We start from the raw sequence: 24,486 nt of genomic DNA, 5'->3' as shown, positions 1-24,486 counted from the left end.
AAAATTTCCCCCCAGCCCCGGGAGGAGGGCTCCCCAATATGCCACCCCCTGGGCAAAAGGAAGGGCATAGACATTTTTTGAAACGTACCCCCGGGGAGGGGGAACCCCTTCCCTAAACCGGAAAGGGCCCCCCAAAAAATTCCCCCCGGTTGTGAACCGGGGGTTATCGGATTTGTGCTCCCCCCAAAGGGCACCACCCCAAAACGGGCCACCCTCCAGCGACAGGAGGCCAACACCCCAAGGCCCTTTGGGGAGGCGGCCCTTATCCCATTTGGGCCAAGTGACCCCCATAGAAAGGGCAACACACAATCAAAAGATAATACACAAAAAAGAAAAACAAAGGTTTTTAGGGAAAACCCAGGGGTGCTTTACAGGTAAGTAAGGAAAATTTCCCCAAAACATAGTAAAAAAATATGAGGGGAAACCCCGTCTCCGGGAAAAGGGTGGGCCCAAACCCAAACCCCAAAGGCCAAAAAAAGGGGGTTAAACCCATAAACATTCCCCCCGGGTGGGGTACCCAAAAGGCCAGGGTCAAAGGGGAAATGTTTTTTGCATACCCCATGGATAATTTATCCCCGGAAAAGGACCCCCCCTTTCCGCCCGAAAGGTCCCTTTTGTGCAACCTTGGTGCCCCGGAAACCCCCCAAACCTGCAAAATCCCGCAAAGGGAACCCCAAACCTAAAGGGGTTTCAAAACAGCAGGCCTAGCCAAAAGCCACAAAAAAAGTCGACACTTTATTTTTAAATGTTTTTAAAGAAACCGGAAATAGAAATTAACATAGAAATTATTAAATTCCTTTTAAAAAGTAAACGGGTTTTAAATTAGGGAACCCGGGGTGAAGTTGAAAAGTAAGCCAAAATTAAAAGAAAATGGGGCCCCCCATTTCCCATTTTTCCAAAGGAAGGGGGTTTTCCCTCATTTTAAATGGGGTTTGGGATATCCCCGGAAAAAGGAAAGTAAGGTATTGCGTGTGTTTCCGGTTGGTGGGAAAAGGGGGCCAAAACGAAAAGGTATGTGGTGAAAAGTCCGGGGAATAACCCTGCAAGGCTCATTAAGGAACCTCATGTCGGTCCCAAAAATTTATTTTCCTGAATTCCTAAAATTTCCAGGGGGGGGGAAAAGCTGCAAACGGAAATTTTTAAAAAAAAACCCGGAAATAGAAAACAAGAATTCAAAAGGCCTTTTTTGTAAAAACCTTTTTAAACCATTAGGGCCCTTAGGGGTTTGATAACCCGGTTTTTTACACCCCGTTCCACAATAAGGGTTGCCCCGGGGAAAATAAGGGGGGCTATCCGGAAAAGGATGTGGAGGTGGGTTGTGTGTGTTCCCGGGTTGTAAGGGGCCCCCGAAAAGGAGGGTACCCGGTGGGGAAAACACCCGTCCCAAAGTACGGGAAACCCAACCGTAACACAGTCCCCAAAATGCCAATTTAGTGGCGGGCGTGGGGGCGTAAAAGAGGGAAAGGGGAAAATCCCCCCGGGAAGCCCCACAGGCCATACCAACCCCAGGAATCAAAAAACCTTTCCCCCAAACCAGCCCGGTCCCTTGGAGCCCCCAAGGGGGATGGAGCACACACAAAAGGCTTTTGTAGGGAAAAATGAAAGGACCCCCCCGCCCCCGTCCCCACTCCGAAATACCCCACGCCCCATTAAGGGGTAAAAAGCCAAAAGGGGGCAAAAACATACGGGCCCACCCCAAGACAGGGCCAAACCCCAAAAAAACGGGGGAAAAATCCCAAAAGGGGATGACCGCACCCGGGGCGGGAATATAACCCAATTTTAAAGGAATCCCGTGCAGGGCCCCCGGGGAACCCCGGACACCCACTTTCAACAAAACCTTTCCCAAAAAACAACCAGGAAACCCCACCCCCAAGCAAAGGGACCACACCAAAACATACTTGAGTAAAAACAAAAACCCAATCCCCTCCCCCAATCCCAGAATAGCAAATAAAAAACCCCAAAAACCGGGGAAAAACCCATGGCCCAGTTTGGGGGAAAAAAGCGCTAAAAATGGAGGAGGACCCCACCGGTAAAATATCGCAAAATTTTACACACCAAAGGAAAAACCCCTTTTGGCGGGAAGGAACCCACATGCCCGGGTACCAATAAAAAACCCCCGGTAAAAAACCCCCAAAAAATTTTAACCAAACCCCAAATAGGGAAGACAAAAAAAGGAAATCAACCAAGGGTTTTGAAAAAACCCAAAAGGCCAAAAGGAAGGGAACCCCAGGTTTTCTGGGTGGTTAAGGGAGGAACATTAGGGCCTAATCCCCCGAGGAAAAGGTTTGGGTAAAAAACCCCCTGCCTCAGGAAGATTAAAGGGGTTTGGGAATTTTCAAAGGGGAGCATACCAAAAAAATGTGGAAAAAAGGAAAAAGAAAGTGGGAAACAGAACCAAACCGGGTTTTAACCCAGGTTGTTTTGGGGGAACCCAAAGGGCCAAAGTGGGAATTTTGGGAAAAACCCACACAAGAGGGGTTAAAGGTGGAAACAACCAATACCCATGGGAAAATTTCAAAGGGGAAACTTTACCCCAAAAAAAGGGTTTGGGCTTGACATTTAAAAGGGGCCAAAGTGGGAACTTTTTGGGACAACATTAAATTTTAAAGGGGGAACAAAATTCATAAAAGGGAAAATTTTTAATTTTGCCTAAATCTAGGACATTTGTTGTTAATTTGTTTTTGTAAAAAGGAAACAACTAAAAACTTTTTTCCCTTTAAAAAAATGGGAAAAATTTAAACCCTACCCAGGCCACCTTTTGGGTAAAACCGGGAACAATGCCCCAAAGGGATGGGGAAAAGGGGGGTTTGGGGGTCCCAAGGCAGGGGATAAAAATGAAGAAAATAGTGTCACAGAAATTGTAGGGCATATCCCTCGATGTCATACGGAATGTAGGCGTGCCATGCCCCAGTAGGGTGACTATGTCAATTATGTGTAATGCAAAGCTGTCATGATGGATATGTTCAGAAATATACAGTATCACAGGCATAGCATGCATGATGGAGGGGCTAATGTTATGTACATAAACAGGATATGTAGGGCCCTGCACATATGGGACAAGTAGTAGCAGAATAGGTCCCCAAAGGGGGGAACGGGAAAAACTGTGTCCAAACGTTCTGTAGCAGGTGCAATGTGTGAAACAATGATGCCCCGGCGGGCCCGTGTGAAAACACATGTGCAATGTACACAGTTTTCATCCCCATGGTAGTGTCCACTGAACAGCAGAGGTGGATGTCAACTGTATGTCTATACTTCCCTGTGGTGGTACCATGGGTCTGTGTCACCCTACCAGAAAGGGGGTTAAAATGACCAGTGACACAGTGTGTCCCTGTGGGGGGCACAGGACCTATGTCCCACAGCGGTGTGTGTCCAGTCTGTGGAGGTCACACAGATGCCCAGGCTGAGCAATGTGGCATGTGTGCACACATGCGGGGTGCTCCATTCACCCTGCCCACTGAAAACGCCATGGGGAATTGCATCAGTACGGAGAACATGGCCCATGGCAGAGTAGATGACACCCCTGTGTTAGTGGTATGCGGGGATTGTGTTTCAGACTGTCATTTGCATATGTAAACTGTCTGACCCGGGTAGACATCACGGCATGACTATACTGGACATGTAAAGTTGTATCCATTGTGTAAGGTACCCCAAAATGTGTTTTTGTAACATTCCCCGCGTGTACATGTGTGTATGGCACAGGTACAAGGGCACCCAATGTATCAGCTAGACATACAGTCCAGAAATGTGTGGCCCTGCACATGTGTACCCAGGGGTGGAATATGCCAACCACAGCACCATGTGGGCCATGTGTGTGTACAACAACCATCTACAATGTGATATGCATGTATATGGACAGTATCCATGTGATACACAGTGAACTGTCACTATGCAAAGGTGATGTGTATGCACTATGTGTGATGTAACTGATGCAATGAATCTACATGATATATCTGCCACACTGACACCTGTATGGTTGTTGGGTATAGTAGGATGAGCTAGAATGCTGCCAGGTATGTAGAGGTGGTATATGTAGGCATGGACAGTACTGTGTGACAGCATGTAGTGTATGTAAGCAAATAGTGAGCATGAGGGGCCACATGACCGAGGACTGTGCAATGTCACATGTACCTGACATGTTGTAGTTAGCATGATATGCCTGCACCACTGTGTGACCTGTACAGGAAAAGGGTTTAACATCCTGAGACATAGGGTATGATGTGATGCTGGATGTTTTTGGCAATACCATAATGTGGAAGGGGCTGAAGGGAAAAGGGCGGATAATGCCCGATTTGTTACCTTCTGTACCACACCAACCACCCATGCAATGGTATGACAGGTGGCCAGGTGGATGTGGTGTGCTGGGGTGAAAGGGCCCAACAAGGGTGCCAGTAAAGGCATGGAGGACGTCAATGAGTGTGTGAAGCATGTATGTGAGGATGTGGCCCAGTGCCATACTGAATGGGCCAGTCATGGGTGTACAAATGCAGCCCCATAGGGCAATGCAGTACCACCCATGTTTTAGTGTGATAGATGTGGTAGTGTGGTGGTCAGGGTACACCCCCATGAATGGGCTAGCAGTCAATGCAGGGGCTGCTGCAGAGACTTTAAACAGCCAGGTTGGCGGGATACAACAACTACGGAGAGGGTGACATTGGGCCCGTGTCCCAGGACATAAGCGTGCATGGCAGTCCCATGTATGTGTCCACAGGGTTAATACAATGTCCAGCCATGGATTGGAACCCTGTAGTGAGTGAGAGTTTTATTGTTGGTAGGTACCCCATTGGCAGGAAATGCCAGCAACATCTGTGTTGGCAATGCCTGTTTTATGCTGCATTGAATGTGGATGTAGCCAAACAGCAGAGACATACCACCCCCGGGTGAGGGCCCACACTGCAATGGCAGTCATTTTAGGTAGCTAGCTGTGGGTATGTGATGCACCATGAGGACACACCATGACTGTCAAGTAAACCACCACACACATGTGAACATAAGTCCCGTGCAACAGCCTGCACATGTGCCCATAAAAATGTGCATGGAACAGGAATACCACTGTGGCGTCTGTAAAAAGGCCAGTACCACCATGTCTCTGTGTGGAATAGCATGGTCCCTACCAGTGCGTAAATGTAGCGGCAGTGCACTGTGATATGTTTGGCATAGTCACGTAACTGTCCATCGTGGGGGGTGCCATGCCATCAACTACCTCTGTCAGTGGATGTCAGAAACCGGCTGTAAAACGTATGCCGATGGGGGGTGTTTTCGGGGGGCTGGGGGAAAGCATGGATGTTCAGCAAACAGAGGGGGATTTTGTAGGATAGCACACAGACACATGGAGGTTTGGTGCATGCCGGGGGTAGTGTAGGTATGGTATTTTGGTGTAATGTGTCACCCAGCTTTTACTGCATGGCCAAGCATGTGTGGGTACATGGGAGTCCATACTAGGGAAGTGCGTGTTGCTGTAAATACATGGCAGTAGCAACTGCCCCAAATGTACAGTATGCCAACACGGCCAGCATGTAACCTGTGGTGTACAGTGTATTCCCCTTGTGTACAATGTGTTTTATGGTCCCCATGGGTATCTGAACATGGATTACCTATGATGCAATGTGTCTGGGAATGTACAGTATGTGTGTAAATCACGATGTGGTGTAGGAACCACCCCCCCGTGTGTGTTGCAGCCCAGGTATGTGCCTGGGAGGTATGATCTGGGAACATTCTGGACGGGCGGGTGTGCCGGGTGGGCCATGGGGGCAGGTCCCAGGCACTGCAGATAAATAAAGGGGCCCTACTGTGTGTGCAGTGCTTGTGTACAGCACAGTGGAGGGTGTAAGCATTGTCACACATCACTGCATGCTGTCCCTCCTGTGACAGCCCTGCGGAAAAGACATGTGACACTGCTGCACAGGCAGCATAGCATGTGAAGATGTACATGTGGGCTGCCCCCTTAGGCAGATGTCCCAGGTCATGTGTGCCACGGTAGTGTGGTTAAACCCGACTTCAGACTGGACAAACACCACATGCCTGCATAAGTACAGTATGACCATAGTCAACAGTCCCAGTGACGGAGTAGGGCAATGTCCAGAACCCCAGCGTGCAGAACACTGGCTACTGGACACCTGGCTAGACACACCCATCCGGAGGCTTAATTCACCATTGAGCCATCACATGTCCCAGTCCATGTGGGACATAAAATGTCATCACAGGGTGGTCACAATAGCAGGGGGCAAGGCAGACCCGGTGTACCAGGTGATGTGTCATGGGGCATATGTTGAGTAGCAAAATTCACATGTCTGCAACATACTGGTCCAGGATGTTTAGTGTTACATGATGTATGTACCTGCAGTGTCACCCAATACAGGGCAATCTGACACAGGTGTGTTGTGACAGGTGTAACCCATGTTTTGCACAGGATACACACTGCTGTTTTAGGCAGCCATGCTGGTGGCTACCAGGGGTAATGCAGTGGTCATACAGACATACTGCACACAGTGTTCATGCAGGAATGTCCATTGTTGGGCAATGTGCTGCTATGTGAAGGTAGGTGTGTGTTGTGAATGTTACACATCCAGATGACACCATCTGGTGCAGTCATGGTTGTCAACACCAAAACACACATCCACAGCAGTCAGAACCCAGTCCTGACAATGTGTGTCAGTCACCCTCGTACTGTGTGACATATGTGCACATGGCGGAACACCTCCCACTGTCATCTAAGATGGCTACATGATGGCTGGAATGTGCTGTGGAAATGTACAATGCTGGTAGCCCAATGAAGTACCTGGAATCACACACAGTCCCTATGGCAGCCATGTAAACCATGCACAACAATGCCCGCCCAACAGACACAACCAATGCATTGACATGGGAACATGTGCACATGACAACCCCAATGAGGTATGTTGCACATATTGATGTACAATTGTCATCTATGGCCATAGCATGGATGCGGGCCATCCCCCACAGGTAGTACCATGTGATGTAGGTAGGGGGCATTGCTCGTGTACATGTAAATAGTTACACACACATGTCCTCCATAGCCGTCATGTAGGGGTAGCTCTGGCATGTGCCCGCTGGACATGCCCGTCGAATTGCCCGTGTCCCACAGCAGATGTGTTATGTTTTACCACATGTGATGTCCCGACAACAAGCTGTGCGTTTTGGCCTCCCGGTGTACCTGTGTGACATTGTCTGTGATGGGTGCAAAGGCAATAGTATCGTTTGCATCCCCACAAGCCCCACATAGGTGCATAGCCTGAACATACAATACAAGGAGGGTGTGGGATGATAGCAACCCACAGGAGGAGAGGGGTTTGGGGCAGCCCACAACCACATGTGGTGCGTGTTCACCCCCGACACATGAGCATCTGAGAGGCTAGCTTTTACAGCTGTACAGGGTTGCATGCATATATGTTCAGCAACATCCCTGTGTGTCCCACCACTGGCCCGTGGCCCGATGGACACCAACCAAATGTGCAGATATGAGATGTGCACAGCACATCACAGATGCCTACTGTAGAACACGCCTACCATGTAGACATGTGCACAGTAGGTCTCGCCAGCTGCAGTAAAACCCGTTATGTGCTGAACCACACCAATAGTCCAGGCCATGCCACAGATGGGCGTGCATGCATCTGTGTATGTATGGCTGTGAATGTCTCCGGCATAGTATAGCTGTGTCACCTTGTGAACAACAATATGAATGGGTTGTATGTGTGAGGGGTCGTCATGTGTATGGTCAGATCGACGATACCATCAGTGACCCTGCTATGTGAACATCCCTGTCCCCATACATGGATACCTATGCTGTGCCCAACACCACATTCACAGAGGGAGGGATTGTGTAGTGCAGCAGCAGACAGGGGGGTGGCAGCAGGCACTGGATGTACACATATGTGGTACCCACATCAGTGCAGGCAACCATCCATGTGCGGGAGGGGTGTGTGTCCACATACAGCACTGTGTTGATCAATATCCCAGCACATAGCACCTGCCAGGGTTACAGTGTATGCATGGATGTGTGATACCTGCATGCACCAGACACACCCTCAGCAAGCAGGTGCAGCATCCCCGTTTGAGGCCAGTGTCCACACCATGGTGATAGACATGTTGAATGTCCATATACACATAGCAATGACATATGGAATGGAAAGCCACCCTGTCAATATCGTAAACCCCCCAGGTGGATCACACCCAGTGCCATGTAGGGGCATACCCTGCCATACCATGCAGCCCTGCCCAGCAAGGCTGCATGAGCTATCCGTCCTACATGGTGCAATGGACAAAGGCACTCTCACTATCAACCATACACAGCAGTAATGGGGGGTGATGCACCCTGTGGTGTTACAGGTGCTGTGTGTTGCTCTGGACAATGTGTGTGTACATGCTATGCATGGCCTTTCCTGCTAATGTGTCATGGTTAAAATTATGTCTACCACATGTGCAACACAGGTGAGCTGTGGCAAGTTGTCCAACCCCCGTACAGTGCTGTGTGGATGTACATGGCACAACACATGCATGTGCAGGTGTCCATGTTTTGTGTGGCCACTGCTGATGTTCACAATGGCTACAGACGTGATGTGTACTGACATATACACAGCGTCCAGGTGAACAGTAGCACCGACGTCACATGGGGACCTATGCCAATGATATGGACGCAGGTGCAGCCAGGTACACATGTCCACAGCAGGCTAACATCTACATGGTGCGTGTACAGTGTGATGGGGTGGCACACAGATATGATGTGACACCCACTGCTCAATGGTGTGAAGCCAACACATCGGCTGTGTCACTGCCACGATGCCTTTCACAGATTACTGTGCAGATGTCGTACATGTCATAGCAATGTATTTCCAACAGTATGCCAGCACAGCAGTGTAAATGTGACCTGCCACCATCATTATGTCAAGATAATGCCACTTTCCCGGTTTCCCCGCTTTCAGCCGACAGGAGGATGAGGTGATCATCCCATACCTCCATAAAAATCATGACGTCTTATTCAGCCATGTCCCAAAGCAGGCACAGGAACGACAGGAGATGTGGGAGGAGATGTGCAGGAGGGTGAACAGCCTGGGGGATAAAACCCGCTTATCAGCAGATCCGCAGGCACTGCACAGACCTGATCCGGCATGCAAGACAGCGTGCGCTGCAATCGCCAGACAACGTGGGACAGGTGGTGGGCCACCAACCCAGCCCCACTCACAGCCACGGGAGCTCCTGGCCAGTCTGGGGACCCCCGGAACAACCAGAAACCCCATCGTGGAGGTGGGTGCCCCAAACTATGAGCCCTGGTAAGTCAGTGTTGCATGTTTGTATGAAAAGGGCGTGGGTGGGTGTCATAGTACAACACATAATATAGCAATACCCAGGTATATGGCCACACAAGATGCATACTACAGTATGCTATGTTGTGTTACCAGACATGTGCATAGAAATGCAACTAAGATGATGATGTGACATGCACAGTGCTGACCATAGTAATGGATAATGTGTATACCTTTGTGTCACCCCTTTACGGGTCGTCTGGCGTGTCGCAAAAAAGGGTCTGTTGCAGGTAAGTCTGTTGCTAGTCAAAGGCATGAAAAGGTGTATTGATATTCCCCATGTGTATTGACATGCACACCTGTGTGTGCCCCGCCGGTATACAGGCTGCACCACCCAAACACACCCAAATGTACAGTAGATACAACCTTTCGTAGAGTGGATGACACCACACAACCTATTGGTGTGTTATGTGCATTCAGCTATGCATACAATGGTGTAGGTGTTCCACAATGGCTGCATGTGTAGTATGCAGGGGCCTCTGCAGTATGCACACAGTACCACATAGTGAGCTGTGATCTGGCCAGAGCACAGGTGTTACCAATGTGACCTATCCCCCTGCATTGGGTCCCCGTTGTGACATGGAAATGCCATGACCCATGCACGTGGATGTCGGGCCGCAACATTGTCACACCATCATATGACCTATGCACCGCAGACATCCCACTGTCTGCATACCCGGGGAATGTGACACCAATGTTTTTTATGTCACATGGGCCACCACAGGGCCGTGTGCATATCCACGACACACAATAGTCTATGACCCAGATACACAAGGTCATGGTAGATACCTACAGGCATGTTGCCACACAGTACATCCACACTGGGTAGTCACCGCTGCACCCGGTACACACATCGTGGGCCCCTCCCTCTAGTGGCCCCCCTGGACACCCGATGTAGTACACGACTGACATGGAATGCCTGTCCACAGCTACTACAGGTGCCCCAATGTCCACCATATATGTGCTGCTGAGCAGCTGAACTGACTTACAGACATGGCAAGGGTAAGGCCCAGGCATCGAAAGAAACCCTGTGTCCTGCTACTGTGCAGTGGCACAGTCCCCACTCCACACTGTACAGCTATGTAAAAGCTCACACCAACGCACCTGCACAGACATCCCTGTTATCCATACATTGTATCAGTAGACTGTACACATAACACTGCACTGTGACACCCGTTGTGATCTGGTGCATGTGGTCGCACACCATTGTAACATGTCCACATGATCCCCAATGTTTGCGGTGTACATGACATAGTGTGGACCAATTTCCCTGGACACGGTGTACCCTGATGCATGCAAACTACCATGAATGTGTGTACTGCATGCCTAAAAAAAAGACACCTGCCTGTTGTATGTCCCCACCAGGGCAGGGGCATACTGCCACTATGAATGTCTGGTCTGCATTCACTGGTCTGTGTGGGGGAATGCTGCATGCCACCTGCTTTATCACATGCATGTGTTTTGTGTGTGTGTGTGTGTGTGTGTGTGTGTGTGTGTGTGTGTGTGTGTGTGTGTGTGTGTGTTTTTCTGTATTGAAACCCGGATGGTATGTCTTTGTATTGACAGGTGCTGTAGGTGAGTTCCCTCCTGCGGACCATCTGATGCTAGTGTCCCCACAGATACTAGTGGTGATGACCATGTGCATGAGGCACAGGCAGGGTCGTCACAGGCAGACACTGTGCCATTGGAGAACATCACACCGTCCCTTCATCCCTGCCCCACGGTTCAGATGGCACATACCCCAACACCATTGCCCATAGATGACGGTCAGTCAGCGTCTGTTGGCACCGAGCAGGAATGTGTGGTGGCTGCAGAAGGTGTGGGGACAGCGGGTTTCCAGTGTAATGACTGGTGCAGTGCCCACACAGGCATGTGGCAGGTGCTGCTCGTGGGGAGCACCGCTAGACATACACCTGCCGTACAGGGTGCAGCAGCTGGTATAACCAGGCGCATGTTCCAGACTGTAATGGGGGGGCACAGGCGTGCCGAACGGCAGAACCAGGAAGGGCAGAGGCTGCAGAGGTCTGCAATCCATTCCTTGAATGACAACATCCAGGCATTGGCGAATGCCCAACAGCATCTTGCCGATGTTCTGGATAGGAGATTGGGTGAGATGGGGGATCCTCGACCCAGGCATGGCCATCCTTTGGGGTGACTGTCTTGGGGAAAACCAGGTAGGGGGGAGGCATAGGGGCCCCGTGGGTGTGGGCCAGCAACACCACCCGGGGCAGGGCAGCGTGTGCGTGCCCCCCGCCCACCCACACAGTGCTGGTAGCAGCAGCAGTGCAGCTGCTACTACACCAACCCACCAGGACAAGCAGGCCCGGGGGTGGCCCCGCGGCCCCCCCTGGGACGTTTTCCCGCGGACATGTGACATCGGGGGGGACAGTCTGTACCTCCCCCGGTAGTGCCCGTCGACCCCAGGCAGGGGGTCACGCCGCCGGGGACACAGTGAGCCATAACACCTGCACTGTACAGTCTGGGGCTGCCAAGCATACCCCGTGTAGGCATCACAGATAACTGAACTGTGTACACACAAACCCACACACAGCAAACACAACTGTAGGGCTCCACCACATCCACATGCAATCTACACAGTCATGCCCAGTCAATGCACATGCCCTTACACACACACATGATGCCATCCATTGGTACAGCCCATGCCTGTGGCCCCATATCACCCTGTGCATATGATGAAGTCTCTGCCGCAAAATGTGAGCTACACCATTTGGTGCAGGGTTTTGCAAACATATTCTGATGCACAGGGTGGACAAGATAGTGAGAGGTGTATGTGATACCTTTTCCGCATAGTACCTGATGTGTATGTTGTGGTGTGTGTGTATGGCTGGTGACAGGTGTGTATGTGATGTGGGTTGTGCACTGACATCATGCAGCAGACATACCATGCAGGACAGGTGCAGCATTCATTGATCTTTTCACAGTATGCGTGGTGGGTGTAGCACCATGTTGGTTCAGTTAACCCCCTATGACAATGATGGTGTTTTCATGTGCCTACTGGGAGCACTGTAAAGTTCCCCCGTGTAGTCATTGGGTACCCACAGGCATGTCTGGCAACATCAGCATAGCACAGGTACCCCCAACCGGCATGGACCCCTACATAGGTACATAGGCGCACATGTACATACCAGGCTATGTGCCCTACGACATGTGGACCTAGCATGACTGTGTGTGGCTGCTAACACCCCTTAGGATGGGGATGCCACATCCATCAGTCCCCAGTCCCCTCCAGCCACACAGGGTGATGCCTGGCGCATAACTATTTTACACATCCACACATCAATTACTCCTGGGCCAAAAGGGAGTCAGGGCCTTTCCTTAAGATGGGCTGGCACTCCTCTCCGTGTGCTAGGTGGGGTCTGGCCGTTGACCCTGTTCCCCAGCAGTCCCACTCATCTTTGTGGTGAGGTGTCTGACAGTCGCTTCTGTGCCCGTGTTTGCCTGGAGCCTGGGGGGGGAATATGCCCATGTCACCCAGGTCAGACATGGCCGTGTATGCCAGGCACAGATCACCACAGAGCAGATGTGCTGGGAAGGTATACAGTTGGGGTCCCCTTGGTCGTGCAGCTTGTGACACATGTCCTAGCACCTCATCCCGCTTGTGGAACATTTGTGGTCCTTCCAGTGCTGCAGGTGTCAGGTTAGGTACAGGCCAGATGTGCCATTCTGCAGTCATTGCTCTGGTGTGTGATGTGTACAGGGTACAATGAACACCCCCGATGTGGATGCGATTCCTTCCAGACCAGGTGCCACAGTGGAATGTCTTCACACCCACATTGCCATTGTGTGTGTTGACAGAGGTTACCGACAGGTGTGGTAAATTTTCCCTGAACATGTCCACCATTTTGAATGGCCCCCTACATGTGATATTGGGCCGAACATGTCATTCACGCTGGGTAGGTCTGCATTTTGGGATGTAAACAGGCCCGGGGCACCAGTTATCCATGTTTCGCCCTAGGTGGATTTTTCACATGGGGTGTTGGGTATGGTGGCGGGGTTTATACCTTGTCTGCCACAATCCCCTATGATTGCATGCACATTGGGAAAGGGCGGGGAAAAGGGGGCCGGATGAGCCCTGTGGGCCTCCACTAGACCAGATATGAGTGTGACAAGGCATCAGGAACACCAACCCAGTGTGGTGTGACCTCAAACCCTGAGAACCCTCGGGTGACATATGTCCCACATGTATGCTGGCGAGCCTTTCCATGAGTCCCATGTGGAGTGTGCTCTGAACGCTCCCACCAGGTCATGGTTCTGGTTTTGCAAACCATATCCCCATCAATTTTTGACCACTCCAGACAGGGAGCAGGGGGGGGCAGGATCCACCCCTTTACTATGTTGTTGTGGGTATGTTCCCGGGATTGGCTGTACACGCTGTCTGTTATGGGGACCTGTATGGACCTCCCACAGCTTTGCAGACAAGGCTTGTCAAGCTGATAGGGTGTGGCTGTCTACAGTCCAAAGAGAACTACCCTGGCAACGTGGGACTATAGATGCCATATGCCATCCATTGGGGACATAGCCCATAGTAAGGCTAACATGACACAGTGGCCTCATGTGTGGGGGGAGGGCCTCAATGAGGATGGGTAGCACACAGCCAGGGACACCATTGGTGCCCATTGGTGCTGTGTCAACCCCCATAAAATATGGGATCACTCCAGGCCATATGAGATGTTTTGCAGGCTACACTCTGCTCCGATGGATATGTCCCCTCTTGCGGGTGGGGGTGGGGCTTAATGTATGCATGGAACATGTCCCCTGGTTTGCAGACAATGTCTGTGGGTGCAGGTGTTGTACCATTCTGGACCATTTCCCGGGCCCAAATCTGTGTGCCCCAACCATGTCCTTACCACAGTTAGCGAAGGCCCTATGGTTGTCCCATGTGCCCTCTGGAGTACCACTCCCGGAAGCGGGCGTGGATGATTGTATGTGTGGCCGTATGGTGGCCGGTATGAATGGGAGATGGTTTCCCTGGTACTGACATTGCTCTGTCATGTATTAGCTCCAACTGTTGATGTACAGCTTGTCAGTGGCTGGGGTCCACCACACCATGTGCCTACCTGTGGTGGACAAGGTCCTGATGTTATCATGTTTGCCTGTTGCAGACATGCATGTGGGTGCTCAGAGAAGGCATTCGTTAGGCGGGTTTGGGAGTCTGGCCTGCGTTCAACACTGGCATGGACGACTTGTAGGGTACCACACCCGTCGTATGGTGTGTGTGGTTTGTTGTGCAGAGGTCATCACTTAGGTGCCCCATGCCGGTGTTGGGTGCAGGATGTGGATGACCAGTGGATCCACTATATGGTCTGGCATCACCATTGAGGGCTGTACATCCTGTGTGGGGCATATCCTCACCATGTGTGATGGGCAGAACTGTCAGACATCCCCCCCTAGTGTGTATGGTGCATGGCTGTTTAACAGTGGCCAGGTGTGAGAACACCTGGGACCGGTGGCGTAGTGTGTTGTGCCATGGGTAATGTTCCCAGTCTATGTATGGGTGGTTCATGTCACCCAATACGGTGCTGTTGTGAGAGCATGCACACTCACCAGTGTCCTCAGGACGTCTGTGCAGGTATCCTGTGTTTGGGAGGGTTGTCTGTAGCATGCAACAAACTGTAGGCCAGTCCCCCAAAATGGTTAATTGCACCTAGATATTCCCGCTGCAGCGGCCATGTCTTGGTGGCGGGTTGCTGTTGTGGCTGGACACACAGGGGGCCACATTCCGCCACCCATGCCGTGCACCATGTGTATGCATGTCTGCTCTGTGCCGAGTCTAAGTGTCTGAGCATGCCCAGTAGGCAGCTGTGTAGATAGACACACAGCACAGTGCACACCCCCCCGTCTGCAGTTATACCCCGGGAGCATGCCCGTATCCCCGCCCCCAACGGGCCCGTCTGTGGCATGGCCAGGTTGCTGTTGTGTGGCTGGACACCACGGCGGTCCACATTCCGCCACCCATGCCGTCGCACCATGTGTATGCATGTCTGCTCTGTGCCCAGTCTAAGTGTCTGAGCATGCCCAGTAGGCAGTGATGTACTGATCAGTAGTTACTTGGTATTCCCGACTGCAGCACTAACGTGTTACTGTTCGGCGACCTTGGGATGGTAACAGGCTCTGACTGGGACTCTGACATAATTTTGATCGGGGCATTGCCTCTGCAAATGATACCACCCACGTAGGGGTATGCCTCCTGACAGCGCTCTGCTCAGTAAACTCGGTAGCGGGTTCTGTAAATGCTTCATACTGTAGTGTGTTCATGTAGATAGGGGTAGGTTCCTCTCCCGTCCCTTTTTTTTTTGTGTGTGTGTGTGTGTGTGTGTGTGTGTGTGTGTGTGTGTGTGTTTTGCTGCCTCTGCGAATGAACATGCTTTTAGGCGGGCCCACATACCTTGGCTATTGCCAGCTATTCTCTTGCGGGTGATGACAGCAGCGTACAAGTATGCCTCTGACAGCGCTCTGCTCAGTAAACTTGGTAGCGCGTTCTGTAAATGCTTCATACTGTAGTAAGTTCATGTAGATAGGCATAGATTCGTCTCCCGTCCCTTCCGTGTGTGTGTGTGTGTGTGTGTGTGTGTGTGTGTGTGTGTTTCCAGCTGCCTCTGCGAATGAACATGCTTTTAGGCGGCCCCACATACCTTGGACCAGCTATTGTCTTCGGGGGATGTCAGCAGCCTGCAAGTATGCCTCTGACAGGGCCGTGCTGAGTAAACGCGGGACCGCGTTCTGTAAATGCTTCATACTGTAGTGAGTTCATGTAGATAGGCGTAGGTTCGTCTCCCCTCCCTTCCGTGTGTGTGTGTGTGTGTGTGTGTGTGTGTGTGTGTGTGTGTGTGTGTGTGTTTCCAGCTGCCTCTGCAAATGAACATGCTTTTGGGGGCAACACATACCCTATTTCCAGCTATTGTCTTTGATGTCACCAGCCTACAAGTATGCCTCTGACAGGGTCTGCTCAGTAAACTTTGGTAGCGTTCTGTAAATGCTTCATACTGTAGTGAGTTCATGTAGATACGTAGGTTCGTCTCCGGCCCTTCCGGGGGGTGTGTGTGTGTGTGTGTGTGTGTTTTGGGGTGCCTCTGCGATGAACATGCTTTTAGGCGGCCTAAAATACCTTGGCTTTTCCAGCTATTGTCTTGCGGGTGATGTCACCAGCCTACAAGTATGCCTCTGACAGGGTCTGCTCAGTAAACTCGGTGGGGGTTCTGTAAATGCTTCATACTGTAGTGAGTTCAAGTAGATAGGCATAGGTTCGTCTCCGCCCTTCCGGGGGGGGTGTGTGTGTGTGTGTGTTTCCAGCTGCCTCTGCAATGAACATGCTTTTAGGCGGGCCCCACATACCTTGGTTTTCCAGCTATTGTCTTGCGGGTGATGTCACCAGCCTACAAGTATGCCTCTGACAGGGTCTGCTCAGTAAACTTTGGTGGGCGTTCTGTAAATGCTTCATACTGTAGTGAGTTCATTTAGATAGGCGTAGGTTGTCTCCGTCCCTTCCTTTTTTTTGTGTGTGTGTTTCCAGCTGCCTCTGCGGGTGAACATGCTTTTGGCGCCCAAAATACCTTGGCTATTGCCAGCTATTGTCTTGCGGGTGATGTCACCAGCCTACAAGTATGCCTCTGACAGGGTCTGCTCAGTAAACTGGGAGCGTTCTGTAAATGCTTCATACTGTAGTGAGTTCATGTAGATAGGCGTAGGTTCGCTCCCCCCCTTCCTTTTTTTTGTGTGTGTGTTTCCAGCTGCCTCTGCGGAAAGAACATGCTTTTAGGCGGGGAAAACATACCTTGGCTATTGCCAGCTATTGTCTTGGTGATGTCACCAGCCTACAAGTATGCCTCTGACAGGGTCTGCTCAGTAAACTTTTGGTAGCGTTCTGTAAATGCTTCATACTGTAGTGAGTTCATGTAGATAGGGAGGTTCGTCTCCGGCCCTTCCGGGGGGGGTGTGTGTGTGTGTGTGTGTGTGTGTGTGTGTTTCCAGCTGCCTCTGGATGAACATGCTTTTGGGTGAAACACATACCTTGGCTATTAGCTATTGTCTTCGGTGATGTCACCAGCCTACAAGTATGCCTCTGACAGCTCTGCTCAGTAAACTTTGGGCGTTCTGTAAATGCTTCATACTGTAGTGAGTTCATGTAGAATAGGTTTTCTCCCCGGGCCCCTTTCCGGGGTGTGTGTGTGTGTGTGTGTTTCCAGCTGCCTCTGCGGGTGAACATGCTTTTAGATGCTTCAACACATACCTTGGGTTTTCCAGCTATTGTCTTCCCGGTTTTGTTTACCCCCCAATTGCCTCTGCGGTTTCTGTACTTTTGGGGGTTCCCGGGAAAAACTTCATACCCGGGTTTGGTTTTCTTGGGAGTGGGGGGGGTTCATCTTTCCCTTTTGTGTGTGTGGTGTGTGGGTTTCCAGGCCCATTTTTTTGGGAACACCCCCTTTTTGGGGCCCATCCCTTTTTTGGGGGGCCGCAGTTTTTCCTTTTGGTTTTTCTTTGCTCCTGGGGTGGGGCTGTACCCCCGGTGGTGGGGGGCGGCATTTTCATACCCCGGGTTGCCCTTTATTTTTTTTGGGAATCTATGTCCCAAAGTTTTGGTGTGGTGGCCCCCCAGCTGCCCCCTGGGGTTTATACAGGCTCCTATTTTGCGGAACCCCCCATTTCCTGGCCCCCAAAAAAATTTTGTTGTGGATTCGGGGCCGGTTTTCCCTTTTGTTGCCCTTCCCCCGACCTCCCTTGGGTGTTTCCCAATCTATGGGGTTGTTGGGGGCTCTGTGCTTAATCAGGGGGTGGTGTGTCCGCTTACCTTTCCCTTTTTTATTTTCCCTTTTACCTTTTTTGGGCACTGCCTACCTGGAGCTGTCTTCCCCATGGGCCAATGGCTGCCTTCTGTGGGGTTGGGCCCCAACCAAAACATTGGGGCCCCCCATCCGGGATTCCAAAAACCCCCTAGACATCCCCCTGGGGCCCCCTGGGCAGCCCTTGGGGTTGACGGCCCTTTTGGACATACAACCTTGTGGGGTTTTGGGGCCCATTATGGGGGATTCCCCAACTTGCTGAAGAAAGGGGGTGTGGATAGATTGTGGGGGGAGGTTCCCCACCGGGTACCGTGGAAAAGCTGACATTTGGGGCGGGGGAAAAACCTCAGATGTATTAATCCGAGGGGTTAAATCGTCCCTCTGCCCTGGGCTGTTGGGTTTTCATGGGCCCGGCCCAACCCAAACATTTTTGGCCCCTTTTGGGATTACCCCCCGTACAATTTACTGAAGGGGAAAATGAAAACCCCCCGGGCAACCGCGGGATTGGGGTTTCAAAACCGGCTTTGGGCCTTTAAAAAGGAATGCGTTTTTTTACTTTGGGTTTTCTTGGTTAAACAACCCCAAGGAGGGAAACCTTTTCCTACTATGCTGGGAATGCGGATGTTTAAAAAATGTTTTAAGGGTTGGCCACACACCAGGGCTTTCGATGGATTTAACTTTTTCTAGGATCTTTTGAGAGGCAGGGGGGGAGCAAACCCCATCGGGGAATGTTATTTTTAATAAAATGAAAAGGGTTAAATAAAATTTTAAAACCCGGTGGTTCCTGTTTTGTTGTTTACGGGGGATAGCATCATTCTTAAGAAAATTTTGGTCCTTGGTTTTAAAAATTTTTACTGTTCCAAAACTACCTAGGGAAAATGGGTGGGCCCAAACCAGCAACCTTTTTCAGGGGGGGTTTTCCCGGGAAATTTCACAACCAATTTTCACTTTTTAAAATTTTATTTAAAAAAGCCAAAAGTTTTGGGTTTTCTTTCCCAACCCGGCATATTTCCTTTAATGTTTCCCCAATCAACCCCCCTTGGTTTAAGAATCGTTGACCCCATTTTGTTGGCAATTTTTAATCTTGCTTTTTCTGAAAATGGTTTGGGGTTTTTAAAAAATGTTAAAAAAAGCCCTTTTTTTAATTTTTGGGTTTTTCCCTTCAAAGGTTTTGGGTTGGTTTTCATAGGGGGAAAACTTTTAAAACTTGTTCCCTAGGAATGCCTTTTTTGGGGAATGTTAAGGGTGTTTTACAGTCTTTGCTTTTTCCGGGGGAAAGTTCATTTTGTGGAAAATGACAAATGGAATTAAGGGGGGGAAAATTTAAACCGGACCCATTTTTGAACCCCCGCCCTTCTGAACCCTACAGTCCCCCTTTAAAACCTTTGGTCCAAATGGGGGTGACCCTGTTGGGCAGAAATGTTTAATTTTGGGCGTTTCCACCCCAAACCCTTTTGGGGCATTTTTGTGGGCCATAGGGTGCCCCTCTTTTCCTTGTTCCCCCTTGGGGAAATTTTTGGGCCTTGGGCACCAATTCCTATTAAATTAGAAATGTTCTTTCCCTTGGGTGGGGCGCCTGTTTTCCCCTGGATGTCTTTTCCCACCCTTTATTGTGCCAGGAATGTTTCCCCAATTAAACCCCTTGGGGTTTACTGTATTGGGGGGTTTTGGAACCCCTTTAATTCCCCAGATTATTTTGTATGCCCTGGGATTGCCCAGCCTCTGGCCTTTTTTATGGGGAGTTTTTATGTGTCCCTATTTCCTGTATTTCCTGGGTTTTGGTTGCCCAAATTGGGTTCCCCCCGGTTTTCAGCTAAGGGGGGCCCCCCTCTTTCTACATTTTTGTTCCCATTCCCCAGGGAACTTTTTCCCACTGGCCCCTGTATTTGGGCCCTTTCACATTTTTCCCCCAGGTTTTCATTTTGCCCTTTTCCGGTTTTTATTTGGGAAATTATGGAAGGGTACCGTCCCTTTTCCGCGAGGCCCGGGGGACAAGGGGGAACATTTTTGCCCCCAAACCCCCAGGGGGCCCCCGGTTTGCCAAAACCCCACCCCCCTTTTTCCCAAATTTTCTGCAACCCTCGACAGTACCCATTGCAAACCCCCCATTTTGCGGAAAAGGGATGTGGGGGAACGTGGATGGGGGCAACCCGGGATTTTTTTCATATGTCCGCATTTCATGGACAGTTGTCATCAACCCCTTTAAACGCTTTTGGGGGCAAAATTACCCGTGCCCTAGTCACGGCTGTATTTTTCTTGGGGCCCGTCGCACCGGGTTGGGGGCCAAATTAAAGGGGAAAATTTTTTGGGGCCTCAATGGACACCAAAAGTGCATATGTAAAATGTAGAACATGTTGGACTGTGTCCATTGGCCAGTGGGGTTTGACGCGCTGTATGTTCCCCTCGGATGTTGTTTGTACCCAATTTTTATGTTGTGCTCGAAAACCCTGTTTTCCCCCATTAACCCAAATGGTTTATGTAATCTGCAGGTTGGCAACTGCTTTAAGTAATCCTCAGAAAGGCCCCTTGGAATATCCCACTGTATTGTCAATTTTAAAACAGCCGGAAAAGTAAACCCCATTTATTCATTTAAAAGGGTGTTTTTATTGGGGGAAGCTAGTTTAAACCCTTATGACCCCTAGTTGGGTTGTTGGGGTGCCATTAATATGTGTTCCACAGGTCGTTTGTTCCGGGGGGGGGGTGATCCCCAATTTTTGCTGGGGAACCTTTTCTGTATGCGGGGATTCGGGGGGTTGATTTTATGGGGGTGTCTACTGTTGTTTTTTATCTGTATTTCCTGTGTTATGCCTTACAGGGTGTGTAAATTTCCCCCAGGTTTCCATTATGGGGGCCATCTTGGGCCCTACCTTTTTCCATCCTTTGGGGAAAAACCTACTGGACACTGGTGGGCTGAAAACCCCTTTCACACCCGCTTTTTGCATTTCCGGGGGATGTTTTTCATATTGTGGGGGGTAAGGCAGTTCTTACCCACACCCTCCCGGGGGGGACAATGGATTATCTGCCAAACAACCCAACCCCATTTTTGCATACCCAGGGTCCCATGGCTGCAACCCTCCACGGGACCCATTCAAATCCTTCCCTGTGTGGGAATGGGATGTGGGCGCACTTTTTGGACCGACAATCTGGGGATTTCTGTTCATATGTCCCGCATTTCATGGACAGTTGTCATCAACCTTAAAAACGCTTTGGGGCATATTTAGCTGTGCCCTAGTCACGGCTGTATTTCTTGGGGCTTCCCCCACCGGTTGGGTTTTCAATGGACAAAATTTTTGGGGCCTACAATGGACACCAAAAGTGCATATGTAAATGTAGAACTGTTGGACTGTTCCCCTCTGGCCAGTGGTTTGACCTGCTGTATGTTCCCCCAAAGGGGTGTTGTTTGAATACCCATATTATTTTTCCTTTTAAACCCCCGTTCCATAACGAAAAAAACCCCAAAATTTTTTGGGTTTCTCATTTCAAATCTTTTAAATAATCCTCAGAAAGGCCCCAAAACATAATCCACAGTCAAAAAATAAACCCCCCCAAACATGGGGATCCCAAATTTTTTTTTTTAAAGGTGTTTTATAATTCCCGGGGGCAGTTTGAAAATCTAAAACCCCTTTTAGTTAAGGGGGAAATGTCCAATTTAGTAAGTGTTCCAAAAAGGTTGCCATTTTTGGCAATAAAGGAAAAGTGAAAAAATTCAAAATTTTTTCTCAATCAGTTTTGCCGGTTATTAAGGGGGTTAAAATTTGAAAGGGGGGGGTTTGTAGGTTTTTGTATTTCCTGTGTTAATTTTCCTTACGCCAAAACTGGTAATTTACCCTTTCCCTTATTTTTAAATTTGGTGGGAAATTGGGCCAATTCCCTTGGGGAAAATTTCCTTTTTTAAACTTAAAAATAGGGTAAACATTTTTACAGTTTTAAGCAAAATTTTTCCATGGATTTTGGGGGTCATGGGGAATAAACGTAACCCCCCCAACCCTTTTTTGCGGGGGTTTGGGTTACCCGCCCCAAAAAAAACCAGCCCCTTTTGCATTCCCAGGGGATCCCTGGTTGGGCCCTTCCCGGGTTTCCCCTTACCTTTTTCCCCAATTTTGGCGGGCTGGGATTTTGGGGACTTTAGGGGCCACCCAAATTGGGGTTTCCCCGGCCCTATTCCGGCAAATTTTAAGGACGTGTAACCCCCTTTAAACACGCTTTGTTGTTTTTCTTTGGTTTTAAGGGTACTTTGTTATGGTGGTTATTTGGGTTTGGGGAAAATTTTGGGTCCTACAATGGACAAATGTGCTAGTAAAGTGTAGAAGCGTTTGGGGGCACCTCCCGGCCCGGGGGGTTTACTGGCTGTATTTCCCCAACCATGTTTTCTACCCATTTTTTTGTTATTACTTGGCCCCACTATTTCCTAACGGAAATTTTCAGGGAAACCCCTTCCATCTTTTAAAATAAAATTTTTTTAACATTTTTGGCCAAAACAACCAATTTTCAAAAGGGGTACACCCCCACCCCTTTTTAAAAGGGGGCTGGGCCTTTTTAACCCACTTTTTAAATGGGGCTGGGGTTCGTTTTGTTTGTTTATACCTTCCTTCCCGGTCGTTTAAAGTTCAATTTAAAACAATTTAAACCTTTTCCATGGGTTAAGTTACATGTAAGTTTTTGATTAATTAAACGGGGCCCTTCCTTTTGGTTCATACCCCTTTACTTTGGGCAAAAATGCAACCCCCGGTTTTTATAAATTTTCAATAATTTGGCCCTACAATCCCTTTTTGGGGAAACATAGTTAAAATTTTATTTCCCCCCTTAGGGGAAAATGTGTTTACGGATTTTAATCAATGTTTTAATTTCATTTCACCAAAGCAGGGGTTTTTTGGGGCTTTGGGTTTTTTTATTAATTATGAATGTTTAAAAGAGTCACAAGGGAATTTGCTGTTTATAAAATTCAATTTTTAAATGGGAATTTTCCCTTTTAGTTTTTTTACAATTTTTTTCCCCGGACAAAATATTTCCATTCAATTGGTTGGATGCCCGTGGAATATTACATGGGAACCCTCCTTTCATAAAAACCTTTCCTTTTTTATTTTGGGGTTCCTTGACACAATTTAAAATAAAATTTTGAAAAGGTTTTGGCCCCGGGACGGGGGGCCCCCTCTTGCTGTTTTTTTAACATTTTACCTTTTTTTCACAAAGCGGCGTGTCCCTTTTGGACCTTCCCTTTCTACCCTTTTGGGCCTGTCCTCTTTGGGGCCCACGGCCCTTATCTGTTTTATTTGGGGCTGGGAAATTTTGGTTTTTTTCTTCCAAAAGGTTTTTTATGGCATTTTTTTAGAATTTGGGGGGGGGGGGGGGGGGGGGGGGGGGGGGGGGGGGGGGGGGGGGGGGGGGGGGGGGGGGGGGGGGGGGGGGGGGGGGGGGGGGGGGGGGGGGGGGGGGGGGGGGGGGGGGGGGGGGGGGGGGGGGGGGGGGGGGGAAAAAAAAAAAAAAAAAAAAAAAAAAAAAAAAAAAAAAAAAAAAAAAAAAAAAAAAAAAAAAAAAAAAAAAAAAAAAAAAAAAAAAAAAAAAAAAAAAAAAAAAAAAAAAAAAAAAAAAAAAAAAAAAAAAAAAAAAAACCAAAGGCCGTCTGGGTGGTTTGGGTAACTTTTCTTTTTTATTTTTACCCCCGGCCCCCAAGGAAGGGTGGCCTTAGGTTAAGTGGTGCCCTAGGCTGAAGGACTCCATTTGGTTTTTTCCCCACCAAAAAAATCCCAAACCCCATGTAATTGCAAGGCCCCGCATTAATGTTCACATGTATATGTTCTATAGTCGTAATTCAAACGTGACTGCATTCACGTTTGCCGGTTACTGTGACCACTACACGTTAGCTGTTCGGTGTCATTAATATGCATACCCATGGTACTTAGCTACATTTACATATCCCCCCCACCCCCCCGCACTCACGCACGTCACAGGCATCCATTCTCCTGCTGGGAAAGGTGCGGTACTGCATGTTAAACATTCCTTATTCCCTCTCGCTCATGGCCCAGGATGCATATGTCGTGACCGCAGGGATGTTCAGATCACAGGTGCTTATATCCCCTACGCATACAGGCCTTCGATTGTCAGGGTGTTCCTGTGGTGCTTTGGGTTTGGTCTTGTCCGCCCAGTGTACGGAACTGCCCTGACTGTGTACGAATGTTAGATGAGTCACATGGGCATGGTTTGTCCGTGTCTGTGATACCATGTCACCCCCCCCCAATTATTCATAACCGTGTGCGCTGATTGGCCGGTGTACCCGTTGTAGATCTTGTTATACTAATTGCACACGGTCTGGTCGAACGGACCTATTTCCATTACTAACCCTTGGTATGTATGACCTGTGTCGCAATATTACA

This window comes from Protopterus annectens, chromosome 11.part0 (assembly GCF_019279795.1).
Source record: "Protopterus annectens isolate FY-2018-M chromosome 11.part0, PAN1.0, whole genome shotgun sequence".
NCBI lineage: Eukaryota > Metazoa > Chordata > Ceratodontiformes > Protopteridae > Protopterus > Protopterus annectens.
Note: the sequence above shows the minus strand (reverse complement) of the source record.